This window comes from Cupressus sempervirens, chromosome 11 (genome assembly GCF_028749045.1).
Source record: "Cupressus sempervirens isolate cs-2001-9-10 chromosome 11, ASM2874904v1, whole genome shotgun sequence".
In the NCBI taxonomy this organism is placed as follows: domain Eukaryota; kingdom Viridiplantae; phylum Streptophyta; class Pinopsida; order Cupressales; family Cupressaceae; genus Cupressus; species Cupressus sempervirens.
Window position 1 is genome coordinate 657,406,100 of NC_143128.1, and position 10,021 is coordinate 657,416,120.

Genomic DNA, 10,021 nt, shown 5'->3' on the forward strand with positions numbered 1-10,021 from the left:
ATTTCCTCACATGAAAAATAGATTAGAGAAACTTTTCCTTTGTCTTTTCCTTTGCCTCTAGAATATTTCCTTGCAAGTAGAGCTTCAACTAGTTCAAAATCATCACCATAACTTTCTTTTGATTCTTCTTCACTTTTTGATTAAGAATCCTTTATTTTATTGCCCTTTTCTTTGAGTGAAAGCTTGGCTTCAAATGCTGATTCAATGTTCTTGGAAGCTGGAACATAGTTGTCATAGCTATCTAGCTCAAATGTAGTCAATATTCCTACTATGGCCTCTAAATTTATCTTATGGTTTGCTTCACATCTTCTTTCTTGAATTGCAGAAACTCTAATTGCATAAATGGGAAGCAATGTTTTAAGAACTTTACTTACAACTATTTCCTTTTTGATATCTCCTCCAGAAGCTTTGATTGCACCGACACTTGCTTTGACTCTCTCAACATATTTGGCAATGTTTTCATCCTCTCTCATCCTCATCTGATCAAATTTTCCACTTAGACTTTCTACTTTGGCTCTTCTCAAATTTTCATCACCTCCATAGATATCCTTTAGGTTGTTCCACATTTCAGAGGTAGTTTTGCAGTTCTTGATATCATCAAATTCTTCATAGCTTAGGGCAGATGCAATGTCTATCATCATGGTGTTATGAGTCTTCTTCTCAATAATGTCATTAACAGATAATGTACCATAAGGAGTTACATATTCATCATCAAGGTATTTCAATCTTGTATCTCCAATGGAAGCCAAATGGAGTCTCATCAATCCCCGCCATGCTGAAAAATTATCCCTGTTAAGTCTTGAAATTTCCCTCTTGTAAGACATCCTGATCTTTAGCTTAGATCCTTGAAATCCTTCCTGCAAGCACCAAAAGCTCTGATACCAATTGTTGGAAATATAGATGGAGTAACTGGGAGGGGTGGTGGGGGGGTTGGGGTTGGGGGTTGAATCAGTTACCACAAAAAAAAATCCAAATATCCCTTAGATGTCTTATAAACTAGTTACTGTTGTCACTCGATAAACATACATAAAAATGTTGTAACTCAGTAGATGCAGTATGTTAACTTATTACTGATCTTTAAGTATTTATAGTGATTAAAATGCAATCATAAAATAAATAACATGAACACATGAGACACCAGATTTAATGTGGAAACTCAATATGGGAAAAACCACCAAGTAACTAGTTACTGATTTTCACTCTTTTGAAGTGAGCCCTATTAGGAGCCAACCCTGTTAATGGTTACAAAACACACTGTTAGGTGTGACCTTGTTAAAGGATTTAATCACCTTGCTAGGAGTGGTCTTGCTAGAGGTCTTTAGAAAAATTCAAAAGAACTTTCACCTTGTTAGAGGATTTACAAATGGCTGCTAAACCAACTCTATTAAGAGATTTAGAAATCATTGCTACAATGGTGAAAAAGTAACAATGAATAGACTTGAATGAGATGCAACTAAATTTCTAATATAGATCTCTATTCTACTCCACTAGATCCTCTTTGGTTGAATAAAAAACTTTGCTACTCCTTAAGGATACCTAATCATCCTTCAAATTTTTCTCATACTTTCTTCTTCAATCAATACACTTGCATGTTCACTCATCCATTCATACTTTAGAATTCTCAACTTGACCCTTCATTTATACCATACAAGTTGTCAAGTTGGACCAATTACAACTTACAATTATCAATAATCATTACATCAGTCAGCTACAATTATTGCATGAAACAATTAAACTTTATTTTCGAAAACAATAAAATCCTTCATTGGCCGACCCTGCTTGGTAAAGACTACTTTAGAACTAATTTCTTGTGTTAACCAATAAAGGTTCGATTAACAATGCAAACTCTGTAAAACCCTTTGGAGACCAATTGAACTCAGTAAACACTGACTTTCCTTCGTTAACCTTGCAAGCTTGATTAACACTGACTTCTACCACAAAATCCTTTGACACATGAGTAAGCTCGGTAAAAATTGTTTCCATAGAGTATTTTCCAGGAATGCTCGGTAGACTCTAAAATTTTATTTGCTAACCAACTGAGCTTAGTAGATACTATCTGCTAATTGATATGATATTTGTGTAATATCAAAGACAACACACAATTGGATAATTGTATCCAACACAAAGTCATATCTTGAAAGGATATTCTTCTCTTCAACTAGGTAGAAGAAACATCTAATTGTAGAGTTTTGACTTGATACTATATATAAATATTTGTTAGATCATTCCACAATGTCATGTGCATTTTTGAATTTGAATTTTTTCTCAAATTTTAATTACTCTCTACAAAGTTCTCTTTTCATGCATGCACCTACACCATCATGTTCTCCTTTACCATGTCTAGCCTATGTATCACACTCAACCAATAGAACATTCTAGCATTCTTGAATTGTCTTGTACACTTATCTGACCATATTAGATGTTGTGGCATTTGAATCTCTCTCTCCCCCCCCCTCTCTCTCAAATTATCCTAAAAGACCTTGAAGAAATATTGGATAGACTCAGATGAATGAAGTTTTTTGTCACTGATATAGAACTCGCACTCTCAATATTTTTCGATCATCTTCTATACTATCGGGTGCATACCTATAAACAATATGAAAAAAAATTGCTACTTGCACTAAATTGTAATATTATACGATTATACCTCATCTTGGGGTGCAAGTGTGTAGTTCTCTGTGAAGTTAATGACTAAAAGTATAGTACCAATTGGAAACTTATTCTTACATAGGTGAATTTGTCCATCAAGCCATCTAACATATTGATAGTGTTTAACATATTTTGGTATGATCATACTCTTAAAATCATCCATAAATGCATGACAACTAACTTTTTTTGTAACTAGATCAGACCTTCTGCCAACCTTCCCATCCTTCAATGGATATTCAATAGTTTTGAATTTGTTTACATCAACTAATTGTTGTTTAAAAGTAGTCAATAATTTTCATGCAAACATTCATCTAACAAAGAAAGATTGTCACACATATTATATGTACCAAAAAGAGATGCATTGAAAAGAAAATATTGCTCATTAGGTGGCTTACAAAACAAACTTGATATGAAATCCTTTATCGCTTGAGGTGGTATTTTTATACCACATTCCTACAACATTACTTTACTATGCATGGTACTATGTATAGATCAAAATATATCATAATGGTAATGAAATTGAACATGAGGTTTACAACAAGATGTGACTCTTTCCTTGTTAATCCTTACATACCATGGTTTACACTTTTAAAAAGATCTCTGACTAATGCTAATAGTTACCACCTTATCATATTTTTCTTTTTTTGAAGAGTTTAGTTTGAGTCATGTGCAAAAGGTTTTTAGGATGTGGATCATGTATTTTTGAGCCAACTCTCAATTTAAGAACATCTCTTGAATTAGGTGATACTCTTGACTTATCATGCCAAAAATTTCAACCAAAATTTTTAATTTACTTGTGAGTTTCATATCAGATCTCAGGAGTCTACCACTAGAAGTCCACAAACTATAATTTGTTGGATCACATTCAAAGTTAACCCTTCTCTTTACAACTATTTCTAAAGTTTTACAACTCATATTAAGATATGCACTTATGTTACTAATCAACCTTTTGTTAGAAGTTGATTTGTTAACTAAAGCTATTATTTTTTCTCATCATGTTGCATTCTTATCTTTAGAGAAACTTTTTCTGATAACATTAAAGGCACTAGAAACAACAGATACAACTTGTTTTAAAGACTCATTTTTATTCTTGGGTTTTTCATACGTTCCTAACCTTTTCATCACTTTTTGCATTTTAGATATTTTTATTAGTTTCAACATTAATTGAAATTGAAACCTAAATTTATTATTATAAAAAAATGTCTATATAATCCATTAGCACGTGTTCTAATATGTCTCCATGAAACTAATCCATGAAGATTATCTAGTATATCATTAGAAAAATGGAAATGTCCATCCACTTCAGTATCATTCAAACATGTTTGTTCAGTACTTGGTTTTTCCATGTCTACATTCATATAATTGTTGTTTTCAATTGGTTTCATTTTATATGTTATTTGGAAATTGAGTCTCAGTTTCATTTTTTCTTTGTATTTATTTTGTGGTTTACATTTCCATTGGGTTTTTTTGTGCATGATCATTTGACAATCTATTCTCATGAAGAAAACCTAAATCACAACTTGCTTCTAGTACAAAATCACCAATTTCATTATGAGAATAAACTCGAGGGTTTGGAGACACACTTGTATTGAATGTTTGATTAGAGTATGCACCTAAATCTCCTTGTATTGGGTGCTCTTCTTCAACCTCTTCATCCATCATGGTATCCTCAATGTCCATCTCTTCTGAAATAATATTTGAAATTGAACACCTAACATTGCTCAACTCTCTAATTCTTTATCTTCTCTCTTGTTGACATTGTGCTTCCTTCTCTTTGTTTGTTGCAATCTCCTCATATGTTAGAACTTTCATTTTCTTCTTTCTTCATTCTTTTGATCCCATGTTTGCACCAATTTATAATTCAAATCAAATAGAGTTTCCAAAATGTAAAAGATGACAAGAAAATATAATACTATGATAGAATTATGTCATTGCAGCTTGGGACTGTCAAACAATGATTGCAATGATTGATTTGTTCTTTGTGAGTCAAATTTTGGGGTCCAAAAACTATGTAAGAATTGGGTATATGATTTTAGCATCAGGCACTTGCTGTTTTGAACTATCGGGTGTTTGATTCTTAAAATGGCTAACTTATAATCAAGCTAATGAGGTCCCTGATTCTAAATCCATGGGTGGAAATTTTCCATCAGCATTAGTTTTTTCCTTGGGGAATGGCATGGTATATCCTTGGTGGGACCAAGCCTATCCCTTTGTCTATCAAATTTTGACTAAGGCAATTATTAGACAATTTTGGGGATTGCCAGAATTTTTATAGGGTCTTCCTCATCGATTTTTTTGATGAAACGAAAACCCATTATAGATCTTATTGTCCTGATTTTAAAAATGTTAATTTTATAGTATTATGAGTTCATTTTCTATTTTTGCATTATTTATTAATAAAAAATGTCACCTAAACATAGAATAGTGAGATTCACTAAGACTTTAATAACTTTTTAAAAGTTTGATATTTCTTAAATTAATTTACATGTCATGAATCTACACTTAATTCTTTTAAATTTAAAAAAAAATGAAAAAGTTATAGTTTGATTAAATTATGGTGTCCATACATGAGAGGTTTTAAGAATTAGCTTGATCATCAATTAAAAATTAATAATAATAAAATTTAACAAAAAATCAAGAAAAATTATTTTCATCAATCTTTGGTGTGTCACGTAACTTCATTTAAAAGGATTCACAAGAATTCATTTATTTGTGTCAAATTATGGTGTCCATATGCAAGCATCGTATGGTCCTGAAATATGCATTTTGAAAATGTGGTTTCTAAAGATCCATAGAAAAAAAAAATATTAATATAAGTATTCAAATAAATTACATATTCAAAAAGTAGACTCCACACACTACAATTCCTATTACTAAAATTTTATGATATTCAAACCATAAGTGCCTCAAATTCTACCATCATTTGACAAGAAAATCTAAAAATAGGAAAAAAGTTACAATTTTTGGCAAAAAGTGAGACCCAACTTCTTGTACTAACCCATAAGAAAACCTACAAATACCATTAACATAAACTAGAATGAATTACAGAGTGAGGAGAGAGCCTCCCTTTTAAAGATAAATGGATGGTAGAGATTAAGAAGCAAAATCAAGGGTAGAGAATGAGCCTTGAATGATCCATGTGCACAAGAATGTCACCTAAGAAAGATCAACATATATGTTTAACATGCAAAAGATGTGTGGAGGAGAATAAAGATTCCACCCACCTTGGAAAGTGTGCACCTCATGTGAGACAAAATGCCTTTCCTTTTTATTTTTAAATTAGGAAAATGCCTTTTTCATGTGTACATATAGGATAAGTGGGGTATTATGGGTTTTATTTAATTAAAAGGGAGTAGGTTCTTTCAATTAAAATGAAAGATTTAAGATACAATGGTCAAACCATAGGTTATAATCAATTGAATAGAAAAGTGATGACTTGATCAAAGATAATGATAGATATATTAAGAAAAAATGATAGAAAGGAGATTCATAGTTTAGATGACAATTTTTTGGGTGATTACATTTTCCCCTCTTTGACTAATGTGTGATCGATATGGGAACCTGTTAAGTCAAATAATGAAGAAGCCAAGCTGTAGAAATCTGACTCTAAAGAACAAAGCACAAAGAGATAGTTGATCCTAATCCTAAATGTATAGTTGATAAGTAGTAGGAATGCACATTAGGGGAGAGAGAGAGAGAGAGAGAGAGAGAGAGAGAGAGAGAGAGAGAGAGAGAGAGAGAGAGAGAGAGAGAGAGGGTCAAGCATATGCCCCAGAGAGAAAGATAGATAGATCATGACAAAATGGAAAGGTCAAGCATATGCTCCTAATAAATAGATGTACCAAAGCTAATTTGGAGTGATGGAAAGTAAATGATAGAGTATTCTTGCCCCCTTAGGATTAAAATTAGAATGAAGTAGAGGAGATGCATAAATGAGCTAGATTTAAGCACCAAGCAATGAAGATATGCCCCATTTTGACTATTTTTGACTAGAACAACAAAGCTATGAGAATTAGGTCAAAACATGAAGAAATATGAAATGAAACAAAAAAATAGTGGAAGAGAGTAGAAATTATGAAGAAATGATGAATGGCTCAGAAAGATTCAAGGATGAAGCATAAAAAAGGGTAGGTTAGTCAACTGCACAGAAGAAGGCAAAAATTTTTAAAATAATTTTGACCATTAGGATGAATCTAGATTTTGATTTTGATCTTGAATATGGATCTAGGATGCAAAAATTAGGTAAGGGTGCATTTTTCTAGAAATAGGGTGCACTTTGATCTTGACAAGGATTTGTGGATAATGTAGGAAGAGAACATTTCTCATGATTTTTAATAAGCTCAAAGGAAGTGATATCTTTGTCATACTTGGGGGATGAGCAAGACACAGGATATGGAGGAGTGATATATTTAAGGAGATGAAATCAGGATTTATCTTGATCCTCATTTATAGCTTTAACTTTTTGAGAGTCATCTTGACATGGATCCACTTCTAAGGACAAGGGAGAACAAAAGGTTTGCATGATGGGATCTTGAAGAGATAGTAAAAGATTAGTTGGAGTAGGCATGTTAGGCATATAATCACATGAAGGTTGAGAATCTTTAGTCTTAGTAGTATGGAAAATGTTTGCAGCCAAGTGAAGATTAACTTAAGTTTCTTTTAGAGGTATTCCTTGAGGGTGTGCATAGTCCATATGAAAAGAATTAGGTCCTTTTTTTCATGGAAGCATGTTGGAAAGATTTGAAGTTTTGGGAGATTCATAGATTTTGGAAAAAGTAGGAGTGTCAAGGGAACAACTACTTGACATAGGTTCATCAATGTGGTCTTGCTCAAGAATAGAATCTTCATCACATGAGTCTTTAGAGGTTTCAATGCCAACTACCTTGTCATCAATAAGATCTTGAATTTTATGTTTCAAAGTCACGCAATCTAAAGTATATGGTTATTGCATAGATGGTAAGCACAATAGGGTTCAATGCATGTCATTTCATATGAGGTAGATTTAGGTAATGTGATTGGATTTTTATCAAGGATTATTTCCAATATGATGCCATAGGAATCTCTCAATGGGGTAAAAGTTCTCTGAAAAGCATGCCAACAAGCATTAAGGAGACTATAAAAATTTTATAAGGCGATACAAGATAACTTGATGTCTGAACTAGAGACGTAGAGTGATCACTTTCAAAGATAGTAGAGATAGATTAAAGTGACTTGTTAAGAAAACTATCCAAGTAATTTATGACACTAGTGACTTGAGTCAATAGATAGTATCAAAGCCATAGATAGATAGCCAAAGAAAGATAAGCAAGTGAAAAAATTTCCCAATCAAAGAGTGTAGTCAAGAGATCAAGGTAACGTTTCATAAAAAAGGTCCTAGTATGCTAACATATACCAAGAAGGTGGAAAAGACCAATAGCGGTAAGACCAAAGAACCATTTTAAGAAAGTTCAAAAACTAGAGCCATATCAAAGAAAATCAAACAATGAAACTTCCCCTAGAAAGAAACATTTAAGAAAAGTGTCTAAACTTGATGTTTTGAATTGGAGGAAATTTATTTTTGAGTTTTTAAAGTTTTATGATTTATTTATTTATTTTTGAAGTATTATAATTTTTGGATATTTTTGAAGTTTGAAGGTTTTTTTTTTTTTTTTGGGCATCAAAAATGTGTGCATAATAGGTGTGACTCTTCTCTAAGACATTCTATCCAATGGATCGAACAGATTAGGAACCTTGAATGGAAACTTAGAGCTTCCTATCTATGATGTGTGAGAGTTATGAGATGGTGGATCTCAAATAAACCTAGCTAAGAAACCCTTACAAAGTGCATCATAGAAAAGATGATTCAAAGAGTAGAGAAAAGAATGAAAATATCCAAGAATCAATGAAGTCTAATGCAAATGCAAGCCATTCTAAATGAAATGCAAGAGCAATCTAACAAGTATAGAAAGTTACCAAGCCCCTAGTTAAACTGTGTGATCTAAGATAGAGAAAAAAGGAAAAATAATCTGATTCAGGTATGAGAATGAAGATTCAAGATGAGTGCAAAGTGAGTGCTTGAAATGCTCCAAGTGCTATAAGAAAACCTACAACATAATGTTAGCATAAGGGTATGTGCAAAATCATGGTGTACCAAACTATGGCCTTAAGTGGCAGTGAAAAATCAGCAAATCAGGTTTATGTCAACTTGACACATAATTTTGAAGTGGTTATGGACTTTATATCAAAAAGTTGTAAGAAAATAATTTGTAGAAAATTGAATGTAGTTTCTAAACTACTAGGCCTTATCAGGAGAAAAGAATAATTGATTGGTCAAAAGTTTGAATTTTAATGCAGTACTAAAAAAATTTCAGGGCAAAAATAAAAAGTAGGTGTATTTATGACCACCTTAATCAAAATCAAATCATAATATTTTTTTAATATAATTATAGATATGAAAACTAGACTCATGCTCGGATGTGACGCATATTTTTTGATATTTTTATTCCAAATAAATAATTAAATATGAATTTTCTACCAAAACTTTTTTGGATTAAAAAAAGTCCCGTGTCTGACCACCCTAACTAATAGAAAATTTGATCAAATTTTTCATTTTTTGTTTTTTTCTTATACTAGGCGAAGTATAGAATGTGACGCAACTTTTAGATTTAAAAAATGTTATACCGTTTGAAAGTGATAGCTATTTTTCATTCAGTATGTCAATCAACACTTTACAATAATCTTCATTGATAATTAACTAATAAATACTTATCGAACTCAGAATTTGACAAAAATTATATTGATGGAATCTAGAGAGCGATATTAAAAAACCCATTTCGTTTCATTCAATTTTGAACAAAATATCATTGTCAGACGACTACCCGAAGTCTGAGTATCACTAAAACTCTCTATAAACACGTCTTTGGGGTTGACCGGGCAGGCTTGGTAAATACAAAGCCTGATCGGATATCGGATTCAAAATCGGATATCCGATTTGACATCGGATATCCGATATGGCTCGGTAGTCAAATTCAAAAAATCTTCAAATTTTGAAGGGAAATTCGATTTAAACGTTCTAGTATTTTATTTTTAAATTATTTCACTTATATTAATATGTAAAGGCATATTTTAATATATTATATATATATAATAACGTAATGTAAACATACAAGATATAATCTAGTAATATATAATAATATCTTATGTTAATCTTATTACAATCTATAAATATAATATATATTATTATTATTTTTACTAAATATAATAACGTAATTTATATATATATAAAATACATATTATATATTATTATATTAATATGTATGTTATTAATATATACAATAACGTAATATTTTTATTAAATGTAATATGTATTATATATTATTATATTAATATGTAT